Source organism: Engystomops pustulosus, chromosome 8, assembly GCF_040894005.1.
Source record: "Engystomops pustulosus chromosome 8, aEngPut4.maternal, whole genome shotgun sequence".
Classification (NCBI taxonomy): domain Eukaryota; kingdom Metazoa; phylum Chordata; class Amphibia; order Anura; family Leptodactylidae; genus Engystomops; species Engystomops pustulosus.
Window position 1 is genome coordinate 84,892,421 of NC_092418.1, and position 23,642 is coordinate 84,916,062.

The 23,642-nt window shown below is 40.5% G+C and overlaps 1 long non-coding RNA gene across 2 annotated transcripts in view; it reads right to left on the reverse strand.

Moving 5' to 3' along the window:
* Positions 1-23,642, reverse strand: part of LOC140074727 (uncharacterized) — a 508,369-nt gene that overhangs the window by 33,318 nt on the left and 451,409 nt on the right. The window contains exons 2-3 of one of the 2 annotated variants that reach the window (XR_011849259.1): positions 6,468-6,577; positions 4,964-5,087 (exon numbers count right to left, since the gene is read on the reverse strand). This is a non-coding gene — a long non-coding RNA (uncharacterized lncRNA). The remainder of the gene's footprint in view (positions 1-4,963; positions 5,088-6,467; positions 6,578-23,642) is intronic. The other variant, XR_011849260.1, reaches the window with a different exon arrangement.

Consider the following 23,642-nt stretch of genomic DNA (forward strand, 5'->3'; position numbering starts at 1 on the left):
CGCCATGAGGCTGCGAAAGGCCTCGGTCTCTACTAGCCTATAGGGCAGCATCTCCAGGCTTAGCAATCTGGAGATGTGCACATTAAGGGCTTGGGCGTGCGGGTGGGTTGCACTATATTTGCGTTTCCGCTCCAGCGTCTGGGGTATGGAGAGCTGAACGCTGGTGGATGCTGTGGATGATCGTGGAGGCGACGATGGGGTTTTTGTGGCAGGGTCCTGGGCAGGGGGCTGACTATCAGCTGACACAGGGGAAGGAGCAGTGGTGTGCACGGCCGGAGGTGAACGCGCTTGTTGCCACTGAGTGGGGTGTTTAGCATTCATATGCCTGCGCATACTGGTGGTAGTTAAGCTAGTAGTGGTGGAACCCCTGCTGATCCTGGTTTGGCAAATGTGGCACACCACAGTCCGTCGGTCATCCGGTGTTTCCTTAAAGAACCTCCAGACTTCTGAAAATCTAGCCCTCGCCGCAGGAGCCCTTGCCACGGGAGCTTCACTAGTTGACACATTTGGCGCTGATGCACCAGCTCTGGCCCTGCCTCTCAGTCTGGCCCCACCACTGCCTATTCCAACCTGTTCTGGTCGAGGACTCTCCTCCGTCTCAGAAGCACTGTGTTCACCCGGCCTCTCAACCCAGCTCGGGTCTGTCACCTCATCATCCTCCGATCCCTCAGTCTGCTCCCCCCTCGGACTTCCTGCCCTGACAACAACTTCCCCACTGTCTGACAACCGTGTCTCCTCATCGTCGGACACCTCTTTACACACTTCTTCCAGTATGTCAACAAGGTCATCATCACCCACAGACTGCGACTGGTGGAAAACCTGGGCATCGGAAAATTGCTCAGCAGCAACCGGACAAGTGGTTTGTGACTGTGGGAATGGTCCAGAAAACAGTTCCTCAGAGTATGCCGGTTCAAATGGCAAATTTTGCTGGGAGGGGGCAGACTGGGGGGGAGGAGGCTGAGGTGCAGGAGCTGGAGGAGTGCCGATTTCGGTGACATGGGTGGACTGCGTGGAAGACTGACTGGTGGACAAATTGCTCGAAGCATTGTCGGCAATCCACGACATCACCTGTTCGCACTGTTCTGGCCTCAACAGTGCTCTACCACGATTCCCAGTAACTTCAGACATGAACCTAGGGAGTGTAGCTCTGCGGCGTTCCCCTGCTCCCTCATAAGCAGGTGGTGTCTCACCCCGCCCAGGACCACGGCCTCTGACCCCTGCAGTAGTTGGACGCCCACGTCCCCGCCCTCGTCCTCTACCCCTAGTCCTCGGGTTAAACATTTTGAAAATGAGAGTTATAACTTGAATTTTTTTTTTTACTTTTTTTTTTTGTTTGTTTTTTTTTGTGTTTTTTAGTTTTTAAAACCAAACGATGCTATCCTATTGCTATGGCTATTTTATAGCCAAGTATGAAAGCACACTGCTATGCCAGATGAGATGACGCTGAGTTATGAAAAAAATAAACGTAAAATAAAAAAGGAAATGGCAGACTGTGCCTAATTGAAATACAACCCCGGGCCCTAATAAATTTTCCCACTTCGGTCTTTGCGATGGATATGTGCGTCACTAAAACACAGTGGTCGCAAGTCTGACTCCAAATTGCTCACAATTTACTAGTAGATGCACTGCAACAACTACAGCCACCAGCAGATCAACCAGAAATCAAATATATATAACGCTACTGTAGGCGTAATTAAGCCGTTTGTATTCTCCTATGGCTATTTTCTAGCCAAGTATTACAGCACACTACTATGCCAGATGAGATGACGCTGAGTTATGAAAAAAATAAACGTAAAATAAAAAAGGAAATGGCAGACTGTGCCTAATTGAAATACAACCCCGGGCCCTAATAAATTTTCCCACTTCGGTCTTTGCGATGGATATGTGCGTCACTAAAACACAGTGGTCGCAAGTCTGACTCCAAATTGCTCACAATTTACTAGTAGATGCACTGCAACAACTACAGCCACCAGCAGATCAACCAGAAATCAAATATATATAACGCTACTGTAGGCGTAATTAAGCCGTTTGTATTCTCCTATGGCTATTTTCTAGCCAAGTATTACAGCACACTACTATGCCAGATGAGATGACGCTGAGTTATGAAAAAAATAAACGTAAAATAAAAAAGGAAATGGCAGACTGTGCCTAATTGAAATACAACCCCGGGCCCTAATAAATTTTCCCACTTCGGTCTTTGCGATGGATATGTGCGTCACTAAAACACAGTGGTCGCAAGTCTGACTCCAAATTGCTCACAATTTACTAGTAGATGCACTGCAACAACTACAGCCACCAGCAGATCAACCAGAAATCAAATATATATAACGCTACTGTAGGCGTAATTAAGCCGTTTGTATTCTCCTATGGCTATTTTCTAGCCAAGTATTACAGCACACTACTATGCCAGATGAGATGACGCTGAGTTATGAAAAAAATAAACGTAAAATAAAAAAGGAAATGGCAGACTGTGCCTAATTGAAATACAACCCCGGGCCCTAATAAATTTTCCCACTTCGGTCTTTGCGATGGATATGTGCGTCACTAAAACACAGTGGTCGCAAGTCTGACTCCAAATTGCTCACAATTTACTAGTAGATGCACTGCAACAACTACAGCCACCAGCAGATCAACCAGAAAACAAATATATATAACGCTACTGTAGGCGTAATTAAGCCGTTTGTATTTTCCTATGGCTATTTTCTAGCCAAGTATTACAGCACACTACTATGCCAGATGAGATGACACTGAGTTATTAAAACAATAAACGTAAAATAAAAAGAAACTGGCAGACTGTGCCTAATTCTACTCAAACCCCTAATAAATTTTCCCACTTTGGTGTTTGAGGTGGATATGTGTGTCACTAAGAGCTAAACACAACGGTAGCAAGTCCCCCTGCTAATTCCTCACAATATGGTACTAGCTGCAAATAAAAAAAAAAAAAAATTATAACGTTATTGTAGCCCTAAGAAGGGCTGTTGGGTTCTTTTAGAATCACTCCTGCCTAACAGTAAGCTAATAGAACACCCTAACGCTTTCCCTGACCAGCAGCAGCTCTCTCCCTAGCGGCATCCAGACAGAGAATGATCCGAGCAGCGCGGGCAGCGGCTAGTCTATCCCAGGGTCACCTGATCTGGCCAGCCAACCACTGCTATCTACGTGTAAGGGTACCACGTCATGCTGGGTGGAGTGCAGAGTCTCCTGGCTTATGATTGGCTCTGTTTCTGGCCGCCAAAAAGCAAAACGGCGGGAGCTGCCATTTTCTCGAGCGGGCGAAATACTCGTCCGAGCAACGAGCAGTTACGAGTACACTAATGCTCGATCGAGCATCAAGCTCGGACGAGTATGTTCGCTCATCTCTAATACTAATTCAACACCCATCACTAAATTTATAACAGATGAACAAAGAATTTATTATCCACCATCTCTAGTGTAAGGTTTGAGTTGTGAGTTTCAGACACAAAATATCGACGTAGTCTCTGTCCCTTAACTCCTTACCGACATGTCAGAAAAAAGCACTGATAAATTTACCTGGTCAGAAGCAATGTCTCCTCTGGTTCACTCGACTTACAAACGTAACTACCAGCATAGCCATAAACATAAAAACATTATATTATTTTTAGATATGCCTTAAAATAATAAATGTATAAAACCATCAATCCAAAATCTTGATGCTAACTCTATAACCAATACCATAACCAATAATGGCTGTGGCAACAACAGTGGGGATAAGCACGTATCCTCTGGCCACCCCAGCAACAAGCACCAGGCCCAATGCTGTACAGCTGCAAAAAGACAGAGTACTCTTACCACTTCTGTCATGCGATACTGGTTGACCAATGGTGCCCGTCTGTCAGCTGGGCTGCCTTGATGCCGGATACGTAAAAGGACGGAAGCACGTATGGTGACGGGAGAGATGTACCTGCATACGGTGATAAAGAATGTGAAGACTCACTAAAACCTAATGCTGACCCTATCACCCACGATGAATGTAGCTCCCGCCCTTACAAGGGCAGTACCAGATGTTTGCCCTATTTCAAGAAAACACCCTGCATCCCCTCCCTGATGCATTTTCTCCTCCTAAGGATTCTTCAGAGGAATCGCGGTGGAAATGCTCTAAAGTAAAAGATGGGACCTCCCAACCCTGGATGCCCTGTACAGACACTGATCCCTATCAGGTCAAGTAGGGATAATTGCCCCAGTCAGTTGCCGGATTAAATGCGCTTAATGATAATTTATATATTTTTTATTTTAAGGCATATCTAATAAAATATGATTTTTATGTTCACGGCTATGCTGGTAGTTACCTTACCAACATGTAATAGTAATAGTACGTCACATGCTGGATGCGGGTGGATGGAGAGGTCTCGCGGGCTGAGCCCTCTCCATAGGAAAATCCCCATATCCTGCCATACTGTAGTATAGCAGTATAAGATAGGATTGATCAGACAACCTAATGTTAAAGTTAAAAAAAAAAACAGTCAAAATAAAAAAAAGTTTAAAAAAATTATAATAAAAAAAAATTAAAAACTAAAATCACTCCCCTTTCCCTAGAACTGATATAAATATAAATAAACAATAAAAATCATAAACACATTAGGTATCGTCACCTCCAAAAATGCCTGATCTATTAAAATATAATAACAGTTTTTACTTGTATGTAACCCCGTAACAGAAAATAGCGCCCAAAGTTGCAAATGGCACTTTTTTGCCATTTTAAAAAATCTAAAAAATTCTATAAAAAGTGATCAGAAGGTCGTGCTGTCCTAAAAATGTTATCATTGAAAAAGTCATCAAAACTCACAAAAAATGACACCACCCACAGCTCCGTACAGCAAAGTATGAAAAAGTTATTAGCACCAGAACATGGCAAAATTTTTTTTAAAAATGTGTACAATTTTTGTAAATGTATGAAAACATTATAAAACTTATACAAATTTGGCATCCTCATAATCGTACTCACCCAAAAAATGAAGTAAACATGTCACTTGGGGTGTACAGTGAAATCCAGAAAATCCAATCCCACAAGAAAACGTCGCAAATGCGTTTCTTCACCAATTTCACTGCATTTGGAATTTTTTTTCCAGCTTCCCAGTACACGTCATGGAATATTAAATACCACAATTTAGGAGTGCAGTTTGTTACGCAGAAAACAAGCCATCTTACAGCTATTTACATGGAAAAATAAAAAAGTTAGGGAGTGAAAAATTAAAATGAAAAAGGGTTGCACCGGAAAGAGGTTAAAACCATCCTTGTAGTACAGCTATGAGCCTGTAAATATGAGTTCCTGTCAGAGCCTCATGTGTGGATTTGTCATGACGTCATCCATTAAAAAGAGCCCGGCTACACCCATTGACGGAAAACAATTTGTGGTTGTCTGAATTTCTTGATTAGAGCAGTAATCGCTTGACATCTCCGAAGGCCACCATATGCTAAGCATAGGATGCAAATGTGAATGTTGATATCCAGGTTGTACAGTTAAGAAAAGTTTTGTCTCACTCCAACTGTTGTTAGTATATGTGGAAGCCTCCCCTGGTAGCTAGCCCCACCAAATATAAATTTAGGGAAGTGGCAGCTATAAGCTTGTATATCCTTGGAACTTAGATACATGGACAACATGTGTAGAAGGTACAGAAATACCCAAGAAGAAGAGGGTAAAACTAATTAATGCTGTCCGACATTGAATTATACAATAATTTCCTGCGGGGGGGTACAAGGGCATCCTGGAGGCACAAGAAAAAAAAGCTGTATATCATCTGCAAGGGCTGTTTTTTTTTTTACTAAGCTCAAGATAATGCAAGAAGTGTCATAAGGACATATTGAGAAGTGGCCAGGAAGGTAGAAGAACATGAGGATGGAAAAGCCTGAACAATGTACTTGAGCCATCGCTACTATTATGGTGCGCACTGCCTTGGTAGAGTAACAGCCTATAAGTAACACCAGCTGCCTTCCTGCAAATAAAATTAGGACAAAACGTCATCATGTGTCAAGACCCATCTGATTTTTATAGGGGAGGCATGCCGGGTTTATAAAAATATTTCTGGGCCAAGTTCTTATTGTAATATACAGGCAGTCCCCGGGTTAAGTACAAGATAGGTTTCATAAGTTTGTTCTTAAGTTGAATTTGTATGTAATGTCGACACTGTATATTTTATAACTAACTACAGACAAATTTTTTTTTCCCAGTGACAATTGTAGTTTCAAAATTTTTTGCTGTAATGAGACATTATTGATAAAGCTTCATTACAGACACGTTACAGCTGATTATTACAGTCTGGGACTAAAGTAAAGCATCCAGAGACCCTAACCAGAGGTCCCAGTGGGCAGAGGGGTCAGTCTGTAACTTTGGGTTGTCTGTAAGTTGGTTGTCCTTAAGTAGGGGACTGCCTGTAGTTCTTTGATTAGCATAAGAGATGGAGATGATAAGTCTCTTCTCTAAATGAGTAATGACAACCACTGGGACGTACCATGAGAGAGCTGGTCCGCAGGACCCTTTCTTCGAGTATAACTTGTAGACAAGCCTCAGGAGGGCAGCAGCACCAAGTAAATTTGATTTCAAAACTCATCGTCGAGAATACTATGAAAAAGAACAAAATCATCATTAAAACAAACTAGACTTCATTAAGTCTGCAAATGTGGATTTTTCAACACCATATGGTATAAAGGACACCCAAAAAAAAATCATTATTTTAATATATGCAAATATAATGATGTTCAGTCTCAGCTCGAGTTATCTAATCTTTCGGAGTTCTTTTCCTGCTTATATTATTCACAAAATATAACTTGTGTTTTAAGTTACATGAAAAGCAAACGTTCAAAGGAAAAGGTACACGGCTACTTAGGGGGTCCTAATCTGTATTCATTAGAAGGCACATTCATTTAGAGTACATACAAGCAGTACCTGTCAGGCAGTCGGATTTATCAGACTAAAATACTGTCATATATTGAAAAGATCACTTTTTTATGGCTTTGCTTTATGGTTAGATTGAAGCACATTGCATATGATTTTAATAAAAGATTCCCAGCTGATTTTAATCTACTTATGACAATAACTTTAAGCTGTTCTTGATAATCATCCAAAGTAATAATAATGGTGGAACTGCTGCTTGCTCCGGAACGCCTGCCAAAGTCAGCAACAACATCAGCAGCAACAAAATAACAGGGACCTTTTCCAAGGTATAATCATTACATCAGCATAGCTCTCCGTCTGATGAATAACAAGTTGTTGCTTTATCTTTATCTTTTTGTAAAAGGAGACTGAGATTCTCTGAATGTAAAGTAATTTAGATGTATACAACAGATTATAAGGATTTACTAATTGTTACTTTGTATCTACAGTAAATACCCACTATCTACATTCACACAGGGCGCAGACCCAGCACAGACGCTTTGGCGTAGCTTGAATATCAAAATATCTGATGATAAATCTGGCAGAGAACAATATTGTCTAGTCTAATTTTGCACCTCCTCGCAGTCTTATTTTAGTCTGTATTCTGGAGAAAGAGAAGAAATGTCCTATCTTTCTAACGACTATGGGATGGTATGGTGCCGCACGTGTGCGGCACTGTACCGCTCTCATACTGCACCATGTACCCATTGCCGTCTATTGGGGGACGTATATATGGCGTATTTCCATTGGCTGTGTATACGTTCCCCATACGGTCCTGTGAATATTGCCATCTAGATCCATCTAGCTCTGTGAGCTGACAATGTGGTTAGATTATCAGGGTACAGGTTTTTATACACTTTCATTTACCTTCTGAACATTGTACTAGTATCTGACACATAGAAATATGAGACAGATCAGAGATGAGAGATGATGAGATCCATATTACACAAAATGGCACTCTCCAGCTCTGCTGCACCTTAGCTACACACACACTATTAGATCTGATGTGCCTGTCTTCCCCTTTCAGTATCTGTGAGACCTCCATCCTGGAATACATGAGGAAGCTGCCGCTGCAGAGAAAGCAGAGGGAGGTAGAGACAAGCTCTGTGAAGATTCAGGAAAGATGGCTGTCGACCCTAAAGTCAGAAGATCCAGGGGCAACTGAAATTGTGTACACCAGGACTGATAGAGACGGGTTGGGGTTATATCTGTGAAATGCTGCATTTTTGTTAATAACAGTGAATTAGAGAATGTGTTATTTTGTTATCCTGAGTACATTTAAGAAACTTGTCTTCATGGGAATATCCCTTAACTCTGACAAACGCGAAAGCAATATATTTTTCGGTGATCAATTTCTATAGGAAACATAGACCAGCTTCATCTTTAAAAAAATGCATTAATAACTCATTAAAAAAACCTGCATTAAACTGCAGGAAAGGCAGTGTAAATAGACAGGCTACAGACAAGTGGGGCAAGAGACAGGAGGTTTTATAATGCCCCATTTTCATTTTCAATGCATTTATAATGCCCTCCTTATAAGGATGGGCCACAAAAAAAGGGGCATTATAAGGCGGCAGCTGTAGGAAAAACAGCTCCACCCATTGTAAGAGGGCAGAGCTGCAAAAAAGGGGGAATTCACAAAAGGAGTGAATGCAAAAGAGATATAAAATATAAAGGAAAGATGTTATGCCTCTTTATTCTGAACACAATCTAGCATTAAATTGATTGAAATCTGATGGAAAATAGTCAGTTTTTCACTGATCAAACTCTAAAAAAGCTTTTGTCAAACAATATAGTGAACAATATCATGACGTCACTAAAATTATTAACAGATACTTACCTAGATTGAGTTGTGACAATACGCTCAATCTTACAAATATTACAACATGGCATTTCTTTTGTGTCTACTCATTCTTTCCCTTTGGCCCATTGTTTAGTGAATACATTGGAAGACAATGTAACATCCCACCCAGTGAACCTTAGGTAGTAGGGCCCACTAATCCGGTAATCTGTATAGGTTCCATAGGACAACACCTTTAAGAAAGAGTATTTCTTCTCTTAAAGGACATCTACCAATAGAATCAAGAATTGGAAACCAAGCACACAAACATACTGATTTGTGTAGGCAGCAGGGAACAAAAGGCTTTACAAATTATGCAAATTATGCAAATGAGCCTGATGGGCTCCAGTCTCCATTAATACCTATGTAACCTGGAGCCCCTCAGGCCTATAATTTTAAAAACCTTTAAAAAAAAAACAGGGCATAAGACGTAAGTGTTCTTCATTTTCAATCCTTCATCCTGGTGGTAGACTTCCTATAATGTGGTATGTCCTTCACTTAGCAACACCTCCATCTAATGACCCTATTTGGTACTGCAGCTGCTCAATATCTGCAGGTGAAGGAATGTTACTGAAGATGACCAATCAGATGCAATGTTATGATTGTAATGCAAGGAGAGAGCTGGTTGGACAACAAGCTTGCCACCTCACAAAGTGAGTTGATAAAACCCCTTGTGGCTGGAAAGTTCCAGACTTGGAAAGTCCTTCCAGAGGGAGAGAGTTCTAGAGGCAGAGTTTCAAGAAAGCACAGATGCTGCCCTGATACATTTGGCCTGTGTGGAGGCCAGGCCCAAGCAGGCTCCATCCTTAGGAGTCAGTCTTACACTACTGCTGAAGCAGTCATCAATTGTCTCCAGTATGAAGCTACCTGTACAAGGCAGAGAGCATCCAGCCAACTCTATCCAGTTGAACTTTCTTCTGTTGTGGCCGTTGCCAAGTTCCAGTAAAAGGACTACGATTCCACCTATCAGAGACCTGCCAGGCTGTGGACGAGGCCTTTGTTTCCTGTTACCAAGTACCATGACCACCAACGAGCGCTAAGCCACACTCAGCCAGCCACTCAGGTACCTAGGGCTTTGGCTCCTCCCAAGCCACCAAAAAGGCTAGGCCCCTGTGGGGAATGTTGCATCAATACTCCATCAGCAAAGTAGTTTCTGCTCTAGAGGGTCCCTGTGTAACATATGCCACTATGTGTATAAGAATACTAGCTTTGGATTCCAAGTTACTAAACAGAGTTTTAGCATCAAGACGCATATGAATTGTAAGTCCTACTTGGTATTTAATACAATGCAAGCTGCAATACATGGGCTATACTACCCGTAGGCTAAAAACAAGAATTGCAGAACATATTACTAGGGTAAGTTCCCATTCCCTATACAGTGGTAATACACCTCTGATGTCTCTAAACATTTTAGAGATAACCATTTGGGATCAGTACAATTTATGTCACAGCTATTGAATAGAGACGCAAGGCTTTGCTTACTTGCAAAGCTGACTGGATCTTAATTCTTGAAACTAGATTTTCAAAGGGACTAAATTACAAATATGATTTAATGTACTTTTATTAATTATTTACCTTTGTCAAAATTGGTGTTTATATATCACTTCTATGCGTGTTCTCCCTGGATTTTTACACTTTGTCTCATGCCATTCGATCCCTGTAGATAATTTCTTCAGGGATGGAGTGCAATGTTTTTTTGTGGTGACGTATCATGGGGTTTCCCCATGAGGCATGACGTGTTGCAGTTTCTAGTTTACACCCACTGAGGCATCTACATGATATATTTTTTTTGTAACCGTCATTGTCTTTTAAGTATGACCATTAGTGGATTATAATATAGGTGGTTCGGGTGGTAGCCCGGGGCTCATGCCTTCTAGGGGTCTCTAGTCACCCAAACCACCCACCAAATGGGTCCTTGAAAGCAGGCAGAAGCAGGAATGCATTCAAGAAGCTTGATTCAAGTGAGAAGTGAATTCCAGACTTGTAGGGGCTATAATATTCATACAGCTGAGGGCACATGGCAGTCTTAATCCTCCTCTGGGTATGACTAAGGACTTACTGACATACTCAGAAATGCCTCCCATTTTTCCCCTTTGTTTCTTGGGAAGTATTTCACAAGCATCAGAAACTACAAGCCACATTCACCTTATTTCTGATACATATGCTGGTGACTCTGTTGCGACCGGGGCACAGTGCACCGTCTTATCAATCTGTTCAGAGAAAAGAAAAAAATAATGTAGCAAAGTTTTCCTGTGGCTGTACCCCCAAGCTAGTTTCACAGGCATTGTTTACCTGTTTTTTTGGAGTATTTTTTGCAGCCTTCATGAAAGTGGAGCTGGATGTTACATAAAAGGTCAATTTTTCCAGACTTCTCATGTACTTTGCGTCAGAAAATGCTTTCTGCCAAATTTATCAAGGCTTTAAGACCTCTTTTCAACATCTTTCTGTATTGTCAGATTAACCCGTTAACGCTCAGCGTCCGAAATATCGGACGCTGAGCTCAATGACTTAGCGCTCAGCGTCCGATATATCGGACGCTGAGCCCATGCCGATTCAGCTCAAGATCTGAGCCGAACCGGCATCGGGAAACACGGGGTGCCGGCTGTGACTGATAGCCGGCACCCCAGTGTAACACCCGCGACCGCGGCATCTAACATGCATATGGGGTGTCTTTCCCCCACGATCGGCCCCCCAGAACCGTTTTCGGGGGGCGCCGATCGTTGCTATGGCAACTCTGGGGTCCGATCTGGACCCCAGAGTTACCTGCAAGAATTGCCGGTAACTCTGGGGTCCGATCTGGACCCCAGAGTTACCTGCAAGAATTGCCGGTAAGATGGCGTCTGTGACGTCATCTTACTGGCACAGTGCCAGCCTATGCAAGTCCATAGGCTGACACTGATAATACTCTGCAATACATGAGTATTGCAGAATATTATCATGAAGAAGCAATCAGAAGATTGCTTCTTCATGTCCCATGGTATAAAAGTGAAAAAGTAAAAAAAAAAATGTTATTCAATAAAAAAATAAAGTAATAAATCACTAAAAATGCCCAAAACTCCGAAAACATATAAAGAGACATATAACTAAAAAAAAAGTCTAAATCATAACACAAACCCCACATATATAGTATCACCGCGTCCGTAACAACCCGTAGAATAAAAGTAAATCATTATTGAACCCCCACGATAAACGCTGTAAAAAAAAACTGCTATAAACCTTCCAAAAATTATGATTTTTAGCTATTCAATCCCACAAAAAATGCTATAAAATGCGATCAAAAAACCATGTGTACTCCGACATGATAGTGGTGCAAAGCACAACATGTCCCGCAAAAAACAAGCCATCAACCAGCTCCGTAGCCAAAAAAGTAACAATGTTATGCCACTTGGAAGACGGCAATACATAAATGATAGATTTTTCCCCACATTAGGGTTTTGTTTGACAAATTTAGTAAAACGTAAGAAAATATATTCAAGTCTGGTATCCCCGTAATCGTATCGACCCATAGAATAAAGATAACAGGATTATTAGGCTATACGGTGAACACCAAAAAAAAAAAAGAGTAAAAAATCCAGTACAGAATTGATGCTTTTCTACTCCTGCCCTCAAAAAAAGTTCCTAAATTTTCAACAATAGGTGATACCAACCCCAAAATGGTAACAATGGAAAAAGCATCTCATCGCGCAAAAAAAATGGCATCACATGGCCCCAATAACGCAAAAGCGAAAATTTTATAGCCTTCAAAAGGGGCCAATGAGGAAACTAAAATCCTGGCAGCTGCAGCGCCCTCCTTCCCTTCTGCGCCTCGCTGTGCCCCCATAAAACAAGTAACGGCCACATGTGGGGGGTCTCTGTACTCAGGAGAAATTGCAGAACAAATTGTATGGTGGGTTTTCTCTTTTTATATTTTGGAAATGTGTAAATTTTAGGGCTAAATGAACGTATAAGGGAACAATTTGACCATTCTAAATTTCACCTCCATTTTGATTCAATTACTATGAAGATCTCAAGGGGTTAACAATCTTCGTAAAAGCGGTTTCTGATAGCTTGAGGGGTGCAGATTTGAAAATGGGTTGGTTATATAGGGGTTTTGATGCTAAATATGTAAAATTTCATTCAAAACTGTATTTATCCCCAAAATAGTCAATTCTGAAAATCCGGAAAAGCGATATTCTTTTTGTAAGCCGCGTGACATCAAAATAAATTATCCAGACATATCAAAAATTATGAAAATGTAAAGTAGACAAATGGGAAATGTTATTCAGCAACTTATTTAGGTGGTAAATCTATCTGCCTGGAAACGCAATGATTTTGAATTTCGAAAATGGCAAATTTTTCAAAAAATTTATCATATTTTCTTTTTTTTTGTAAATAAACGCAAAACTTATCAGCCAAAATTTACCACTAAAATGAAGTACAACATGTGGGGAAAAAACTATCTCAGAATCGTTTTGATAAGTAACAGTGTTCAAAAGTTAGAACCATATAAAGCGACGCAGGTCAGAATCCAAAAAATTGGGCTGAGCCTTAACCTGCAAAATGGCTGCGTCCTTAAGGGGTTAAAGGCGCATGGTCTATGAAAAGGTGGTGGGTTCTCTGGAAAAGGGGCATTACTGGGTGGAACATAAACTGTGTGCCAAATAAATTTAGACTTTGTGCCATTCAGACTTTGTGACAATGCCATTGTTTGAGGGTTGTGTGTATCTCTTTTATTGATGAAAGTGTTACAAGCTTTTGAATATATGTGTAATTAGGAATTAATAAAATTGTCAATTTCTATGTGTCCACTGTGTCTGTTATTGTATGTAAGGCCCCTTAATGCTAATGTGTCTAAATATGGTATTTTGGGAAATTATAAGGCATACAGTTAATAATGGAGATGAAAAAACCATATCTGCACAGCGATCTTCGCTTTCATCAAGCCTACGTTACAATCATTTATAATTGTCCTTTCAGTGCGTGGTAAGTTCTGTGAAGTCTTTTTGTAAAAAGAAAAATTTGCAGTTCTCGTTAAAATTCACGGGAAAGGAAACTTTCTCTTTTTGTAAGTCACCAAAGTGTTACTTTTGTCTTGAGGATTTATAAATCCAAATACGAAAGGAGGATAAGCTTAACGAGATTAATCTTATGATGATAAAAAGAAGATTCTGAAAAAAAGAGCTCCAGGAGAATAGGCCACGTAAAGAACTGCAGGCGGCATGTCTTACATTCTTATAGGGAAACAAAGGCTACACGGAGATGATAGGGTAACTGGTGATAAGGTGATGACAGTGACTGAACAGTAATTACATATATTCACAGTGTTTCTGTAGCAAAGGGAGAGAGAAAGCGGAAAAGCTGCCATCCCATCAATTCTCCTGCAGTACATCCCGACAGCCACAATCAGTGAGATTATCTCCTCCGACATTAGGGCTGGAAAATGAAACGGAAGACGAATGTATCTAAGATGACAAGAATAAAGTGCCTGATTATATAAAGGTGGCAACAAGCAAAATGCAGTAATTGAGTTGGTACAATAATGGTTACATGTTCCGAAATAACAGACAACGTAAAGGTGTCAATAAACATTCCCGACAAATGATACCCAGAAAAATGATACTTTCATGTTGTAGCATAGCGAGAAAATAATATAGATAGCTGAAATGTTACAGTTGTTTGTTTTCCAGGTCAAAAAGGCTTATACTACATCCACACCAAATGAGCCGGCTGAAATATTAGATCTCAAGAAACCCGGAGTGCATAGGTCTGTCCGGGGTAATTTATGTATGTGTTACAAAACACAGTTCTTGAGAAAGTAATTCCAGCTACACAGAACATCTCTGTAATGTATCAGCTGTTTTGTGCAGTAAATGGCTAAATGAGGACAGCCTCAGCCTGGATTCACTGCCGTTCTGGAGCAAGAACACAAATATATGGGAATGAATAAAATAACAGATGGTTCCTGAAGGGATCGTAGCAAAAATAACTGGATCATAACGTGAATAATTTTTTGTCACTTGTTCAAAATAGACGGAGGGATAATGATATCATTCCGGGCACATTTAAGGCTCGATGTATGCGCTTGGTGATATTCAGAGAGATTCTTTATATCATGCATTAAATATGGGAAGGAAAATTTATGTTACTGGGATTGTGGCCTGAAAGAAATTGTTGACACATTTACAGTAGCAATTATACACTAGAGGTTGGGAAGTGATATATATGAGAAGTACATTTTAGTGTAGAATGTAGTTGACAGAGTGTGCACGGCAAATATTTATGGAGCTGTTCAAATTCATGTTATCAGATTTTTAATGGATAATGTGGAATATATGAGTGGAGCGCTGTGGAAATAAAATGAACTGAAAAAGGGAAGAGGAAATAGAAATGAAAATTTAATTTTGGCTTTTTATTCATGGGCTCTGTCTATTAGACAAATTAAAGGGAACCTGCCATTTAAACTAACCTACCCAAAAGAAATATTTAATTAAAAAAAAACTATGAATAAAAGCATTGCTCTGATCCCTAAATGGTTCCTTTCAATTGCTGCAATGTTAGCAAATCAGTTTGTAAACTCATATGCAACTCGCTTGACGTGAGTCAAATGATATTAATGGAGTCCTGCATATTAAATTCTACTTGCATTGCCCTGCCTCCTTGTTCCAGATTGACATGTCTCACTACTAGGACTTGCTGCTGTATGGAACTAATACTGAGGGACTGTCTGCCAATATTCAACTCCAGACATAAATCTATATTTACTTATTAGGGGTAGAAAAAGTTGTTTCAAATGTTGTACATGGTGCCTTGCTTGAGAGAGAGCTCTGTTACCTCATGTCATGTGACCAGGGTAATATAATCTATGGTCCTTTACCCAGCAACATTTGCTTTACCCAGTAATATTAACATTTACCTCAAGTATGTATCTGATCACATGAAATCACAGCATGTCTTTATAGAGGTATGGGGAGGAGTAGCATGCCATGGAGGCATACTGTGATTTCATGTATGGGCGGCATGGTGGATGAGTGGGTAGCACTTCTGCCTTGCAGCACTGGTGTCCTGGGTTCAAATCCCACCCAGTTCAACATCTGCAAAGAGTTTGTATGTTCTCTCCGTGTCTGCATGGGTTTCCTCCAGGTCCTCGGGTTTCCTCCCACACTCTCAAACATACTGTTAGGTTGTTAGATTATGAGCCCAATTGGTGTAATTTGTAGGCGCTATATAAATAAAGAATGCATGAAGAAGCCAGGAATGGCTGACCATGTCTCATTCATTACAGGGAACCTGTCACCAGAGACATCATTTTCACTAGACAGTCGCAAAAGCCCATTACAACTGCATTGCAAATATACCTTTTGCTCTCTCTAAGCTTTTTTATAACTTACCTTGCACCCTGACAGAATCCTCTGTGTAGTCACAGGGGTTGGGCTTTGGTTTGGATGCATTTCAAAAAACAACACATGACTTGTCTGTGCTGCTCAGCTCTTGTTTGTGCTCCTGAACAGCTCCTCCTTCTCCCACTGATGTCAGTTGTGGCTGTATTATGCTATGAGAGGTATTTTCAAACATAAAGCTAAAAGTGAATAGGTTAATCCTCTCTTCGTAGAGCTTTTGAACCAAACATAGGGAGATTAGACGTGAGGTAATACAGCCTCCATAGACATACATTGTACTTTACAGGCTGAAATACAGATTTCTAAGGGAGGGAGAATCTTTTTCATTTTATTTTTTACTAACTAAGAATTTGTTTATGAAGAATATTCAAAAAATGTTCAAACAATATAAAAATTGATCTTAAACTGACAAGTTACTTATTTGCTGCAAATGAAAAATCTGCATTGTCAACAATCCCATATACTGTACTTTATTGCACGACAAATCCACAATTTATACATTGGTTTCCAGATACCTTTAAGCAGTGGCCTTCTTACTATAGTCCCATACTGCGTTGTTTTTGTGAAAGCTTAGGCAAAATAGGAGCCCAGTTCAAAATGGAACAATATATTGCAGTCACTACAAGTAGCGGACAGTTGAAATCAAAGTTTTAGAACAGATGATATAGTTGAAATACAAGTCTGCGCAGTGTAAATGCTCCTCAGAAGGATGGGGAACATCCACAGCTCCTGGCTTAGAGTCCTTTCTGCATTTTGTGTATTAACTTTTGGAAGGCCCAAGGTTCCAAACATTCAAAGGAGGTGAATTCTAATGAAGCTGTGGCAACGTTTTGCTGTCAATCACCTTTCTCAAGCTATATATGTGAAAGGTTATAAAGATCATGGTTGCATTGGGTGTTGGACCAACCATGATTGAGCCCAAAACAGTATTGTAAGGTTTTATCCAGTGCACATCTGACAGAACAAGATCACCTTGCATCCCTCTTGCATTCAGAAGTAGGCAGTGCTGTTGTGTACAGCGAGTTTGGGATAAGGGCGATGCTTCATTTCTTCATAAAAATGGTGAACGGTTGGGGAAAAGAAGTCCTCCAATCCAAACTTCAGCACCATGCATAGAGGCATCTGTATGGGCAGCTGTATGGGTCTTCTGGCTGTTTCAGTGAGAACTACATCATATGAGTTGGGTGCTGGCTAACTGAATTTTGCAGGAATGGAGCACAAATAAGTGGGGCTTTGTTAGAAAGCATGCCTTCTCTAGGTCTCCTGAATGTATGCTGCCGGAATGGGAGAGGTGAAAGTTCAAAGTTTGCTCTGGGACCCAACAAACACGAGGTGCACCACGGTGAAGATATTCTTTGATGTTTTTATCTAGGGGGTGGATGCAACTCCTTGAAAAAAAGCCATATTTTCAGGTTTATAGAGACTTTTAGGCAATTGCTACATGGAGATTTCTAAGGATATTTTTGCAGGTTATTACATATTAATTCAGATTTAGGGTTAATACACGAATGGAAGCTTTCGCAGGTTTTAGCCCTGGTGAGCACAACCCTTCCATCCCCAACCCTTCCCTCTCCATAGAAAGACTAGCAGCTGGTGCCATAATACGCCAAAATATTGGACATGTTCTATATTTTTTGTGCTTGTCATGTTTTGCGAGAGAGCGTATGCGCACTGCACCATGTCCAGATGTCATAGACGTCTATGGGAGCTGTGACCCAGCTGCACAATTTGCGCCCCCCCCCCCCCTAACATGTGCATGAGGCCTTAGTGCAATATTCCTGAATCAGCCAACCAATATTTATGGAGAGTGGATTTTAACATTTACCTAATTCTATTACTGCTTTATAACTTTGTAAATAATTAGTGAATGTGTCTGGGCTTACGCTAGGATGTATCAATCTTACTTTTCTATGTGGTCCTATGATTTCTGAGCTTTTATTCAGGCTTCAGTTGATCTCCAATTTTAGTAGATGCTGGCAGTGAGAATATTCCAATTATTCCTGTGTGATCTATGACCTACAACTAGGAATTTGTCCAGTTTTTTCCTGATAGACGAGTGTTTAATTATGAATTCAGAATGATCTTGTAATCTGTCTGCACTATCCTAAAGCATTTAGCAAAATGTTTCATCCTCTTTTCTTTCAAGCACTTATGAAATATTTTTTTCTTTTTTTTTCTACAATTAGCAGTTGAATATTGGATAAGGAAAGCCGGCAGACGATCCATCTTATTCGAAAAAATGATACCAGTGATATTATAACTTCCACTATTTTATTTTGCACATTAACATTTATTGCAAATCTTGAATTTTCAACATTCTTGTATGCACCACAGTTCTATCTCCAGTACAACAGCGTCGCCTTTTGATTGTACCATTATGCTCCTCACTATTTATGTTCATGGTTAAAATCCGAACCATAAAACAAATGGATTCGAAAAACATTGTGTGGTAATTGCAAATTTTTTTTTTACCCTGAGGAAAAGATAAAAAGCAATTTAGAACAATGACTGAGCATTATACCAAACAAAATTACATGCTTAAATCTCGCTCTTCTTACTTCCTGCACTGGGCTTGAGCCTGAAGTATATCTGTGTTAAGCCGTTCTTGATATATTGTTGTGTTCTAAACCATGAATGAAAGGGCAGGCTATGTGCCTACATTGATAAATGAATTGTATTCTATTATTCCTTATGGTCCTGCCTGAGAAAATAGCAGTGGGAAAACCTGAGATTTATCTGGTTCATAAAAGCAATTTAACTAAAAACTGGATTATTAATAACAAAACTAATAAAAAAAGATATTGTGAATAGTTAATATTGACCTTTTCTATAACCTATTACTGTGGTCAGCCAGGGGCAAAGAGGGCGGGGTGGCTGCAGAAGGATCATCTGCCGAATACCCTTAAAGGGGTTTTCTCACAAATTCAACTTGCTGATCGGTGGGGGTCTCAGTGATGAGACCTCCATAGGTCACAAAAATAAGGGTTCCGATGGGGTCCCATGTACTTCAATCGGACCCCTCCCCTCGTCACTCCATGAAAGTAATGGAGCAGATGGCGCTTGGCAGCAGTTTCCGTCGGCTCAATTGAGATATATGGAGCATAACGGTCATGCACGGACATCTTCATAGTTTTCATAGTTTCTACGGTTGAAAAAAGACACTTGTCCATCAAGTTCAACCAAGGAAGGGAAGGGATTGGATGAGGAAGGGATTTAGGGGAAACAATTCTATATAACATAACCATCAATGTTATTTAGGTGTAAAAAGGCATCTAGACCCTTCTTGAAGCTCTCTGCTGTCCCTGCTGTGACCAGCGCCTTAGGCAGGCTATTCCACAGAGTGACAGTTCTCACAGTAAAAAAGCCCTGTCGCCTCCGGTGATTAAACCTTGATTTCTCCAAACGGAGACAGTGCCCCCTCGTCTTTTGATTTGATCTAATCTGAAACAACTTACCACCATATTTTTTGTATGGACCATTCATATATTTAAATAAATTAATCATGTCCCCTCGTAGTCGTCTCTTTTCCAGACTAAATAAATCTAGTTGTTTTAATCTTTCCTCATAACTGAGACCCTCCATACCCCTTATCATTTTTGTGGCTCTACGTTGAACCCTCTCCAGCTCCAGGGCATCCTTTTTATGGACCGGTGCCCAGAACTGGACAGCATATTCCAGGTGTGGCCGAACCAGTGCCTTGTATAGTGGTAATATTACATCCCTATCACGAGAGTCCATACCACTTTTGATACATGACAAGATCCTACTGGCTTTAGAGGCAGCTGATTGACATTGCATGCTGTTATTCAATTTATGATCTACTAGTACCCCCAGGTCCTTCTCAACAAGGGACTCTCCCAGATTTACTCCCCCAAGGACATATTTTGCCTTTGGATTATTGGCCCCCAGGTGCATAACCTTACATTTATCCACATTAAACCTCATTTGCCAAGTGGATGACCAAACATTCAGTTTGTCCAAGTCACCCTGCAGCCTATGAACATCCTCCATAGACTGTATTACACTACACAGTTTGGTGTCATCTGCAAAAATAGACACAGTGCTATTAATTCCTACCTCTATATCATTAATAAATATATTAAATAGTAGTGGGCCAAGCACAGAACCCTGAGGTACACCACTCATAACTGGTGACCATTCAGAGTATGAATCATTGACCACAACTCTCTGGATACGATCCTTCAGCCAGTTTTCAATCCAATTGCAAATGATTTCTGCCAAACCAATAGCCCTAATTTTACCCATCAGGCGTCTATGAGGGACAGTGTCAAATGCCTTTGCAAAGTCCAAGAACACAATATCCACAGCTGCTCCTCCATCCAGGCATCTGCTCACCTCTTCATAAAAGCAGATAAGGTTAGTTTGACAACTTCTATTCTTAGTAAACCCATGCTGGCTGTCACTTATTATACTATTTGATGTCACATACTCCAGTATGTAGTCTTTTACAAACCCTTCCAATACTTTCCCCACAATGGAAGTTAAGCTTACAGGCCTGTAATTGCCAGGCGAAGTTCTAGAGCCCTTTTTATATATTGGCACCACATTTGCCTTGCGCCAGTCACTTGGCACCACACCAGACATTACGGAATCCCTAAAGATTTTAGACAGCGGTACAGCAATAACAGAACTGAGTTCTTTAAGAACTCTGGGGTGTAACCCATCTGGTCCAGGAGCTTTGTACACATTGGTTTTATTGAGCTTAGATTGGATAATGTCTACATTTAGCCAGTCTAGTATATTACAGGGTGCATGACCCGCACTGGCACCACCCAAGTCAGAAGTTCTCTCTTCTATTGTATAAACGGAGCTAAAAAACCTATTAAGTAACTCCGCCTTCTCTTGGTCTCCAGTCACCGATGCCCCATTTTCAGAATAAAGGGGTCCAACCTGTTCTGACCCATTTTTTTTGCATTGATATACCTAAAAAATTTCTTGGGATTTGTTTTGCTAATTTGATTTCTTTTTTACAGATTTTGGTAAGTTTTTTGTAAGTATTGAAAGCCTCAGGTGACCCGTCAGATTTATATTTTTTAAATGCCCTCTTTTTCTCATTAATTGCCCTTTTAACTGTAGCTGTAAGCCACGCGGGGTGTAATCTAGCCCGTCTATACTTGTTACCTATTGGAATAAATTTAGAAGTATAAAAACCCAGGATAGATTTGAATTTCTCCCATTTAACATTAGTATCACCATGTGACAGTATCTGATCCCAGTCTATATCCTGTATTGCAGCCCTGAATTTTTGGAAATTAGCCCTCTTAAAATTCAAAGTTTTCGATTTTCCCACCTGTTTCTGCTTTTTAAAGTTTAAGAGGAAAATAATTATATTATGATCGCTGTTCCCAAGGGGTTCCCTGATACTGACATTTTGGACAATCTCCTCATTGTTAGAAATCACAAGGTCCAACAATGCGTCACCTCTTGTGGGATCTTCTACAATCTGCACCATAAAATTATCTGCTTCATTAGTTTCCGGGAGAGAAAAGGGGTCTGACTGTGGTACCTGGGACCCCACTTTCCATTCCCCATTGAGGGAGGGGGAGGAGAGTTGTGAGAGCAGAGAGGAGATAATGATCATGATACAGGGTCTCAGAAACCCCAAACCCTTGACAGTTTGCTGGTTGGCAGGTATATTTTTATCTACTTTTAAAAGGGAGTAGAACCATTAAAGTAATTATAAAAGCAGATTGGGAATCAGAATTAAAAAGGCTATAAGAACCTGTCATCAGTTGAAAATGGGAAATCCCGATGACAGGCTCCCTTTAATTGTCAATGTTCAAACACTAATCTTCATAGTTGCTATAGAGATACTGCCTGTTATTCCATACACAGTACAAAAGGTATGGAAAGGGAGGTGCTGCTTTTTTTATTTCTGTAGCACACCCTTATGATCAGCAGGAGGATATTACACAGCATTCCTGAGAAGTTTAGCTGTGAATCCAGCATCGGGATGCGACACCAGAACCCTTCCTGAAACTATCAACCAATCACTCTCAGGTAGCATGTGGTTGCTCTTCCGCTGCAGATAGCACCTGCTTCTCTCTCTGGTGATATAGCTAGTTCTAACCAATCAGTACTGAGCAATTTGGACATGTGACAAAAACACACTGCTGGTATTAATGGCTCTAAATGATATAGTAGAAAAGCGCCTCCACCATTCCTTGGGTGGAAATTGTAATGAGTTATTAAGCGAATCTTTGGCTTATTGATGTGGCTCACGATCCTTAATACTATTCTGATCAACCTGACCTACTGTATACGCTAATATGTCTAGGCCTTAGGCTCTCCACCAACAGTGCATTAAATATATGGGGCACACGCCGCATTGGTGAGAAATCTCTCTGATGTATATTATAGAACACAGTGTTTGATGACAGTGTTTGATGCGCCAGCACTGGGCATACTTGGGCAAGTAGGGGCTGCTGGGGGGGCCCACATAAGGCTGTACATAAGGAAACCATGGACTGATTGGGGCTGTATCTAATAAATCAATGGGGTTGTGGAGAGTTTTATTTAAAATAACACTAAGGGGGCTGTTTGATATGCTAAACTATATTTTAGGGAACATGTGACAATTTTAGTTTCTGAATTTTTAATGCTGCCATGTGAGTTCACTGCAAAGGGGCCCACTGAGGCTCTGTCACCCAGGGGCCTGCTGAAACCTGGAGCCGAACCTGGACTTTGGGATACTCTGATATAAGAAGGTAGTCATAGAGGAATTCCTATAAGTAGATATTAATAATATATAACCTTCTGTATCATATCGTGGTGGGGCCAAGATATAATATTTCATTTGCATCCAATGAAACATGAAAATGGAAAAGAAAGAAGGGGGATACATATAGGTGAAGTCAACAAAATAAATCTTTTATTGTAAGATATATACATAGACACAATTAAAAACCATTAAAAAAAGCCCTAAGACGGACATGTTCAATAGATCAATCAGACAATGGTAAAGGTTTTATATATAAGGGTGTAAAAATACACATGTGCACACAATATAATATGTAGCTATATATGTAAGGAGGCCAAAGGCAATATTTGTAATAAGGTCCCTATAGGGGTAGCAGGTAATCAATATGAATATAAATCTATTACATTGGTCTCCATAAGGTTTATAAGACAAACCATAGAAATGCTAGTTAGTGAGCATATTAGACATAATTTGTGCACATAGTAAGTACATAAAAGAGTTTCCCAAACCCAACCTGTGTCTGAGAAGGAGGACCTGACGCGTGTCGCCTATCAGGTAGGCTTCATCAGGAGTCACATCACTCCTGATGAAGCCTACCTGATAGGCGACACGCGTCGGGTCCTCCGCCTCAGACACAGGTTGGGTTTGGGAAACTCTTTTATGTACTTACTATGTGCACAAATTATGTCTAATATGCTCACTAACTAGCATTTCTATGGTTTGTCTTATAAACCTTATGGAGACCAATGTAATAGATTTATATTCATATTGATTACCTGCTACCCCTATTGGGACCTTATTACAAACATTGCCTTT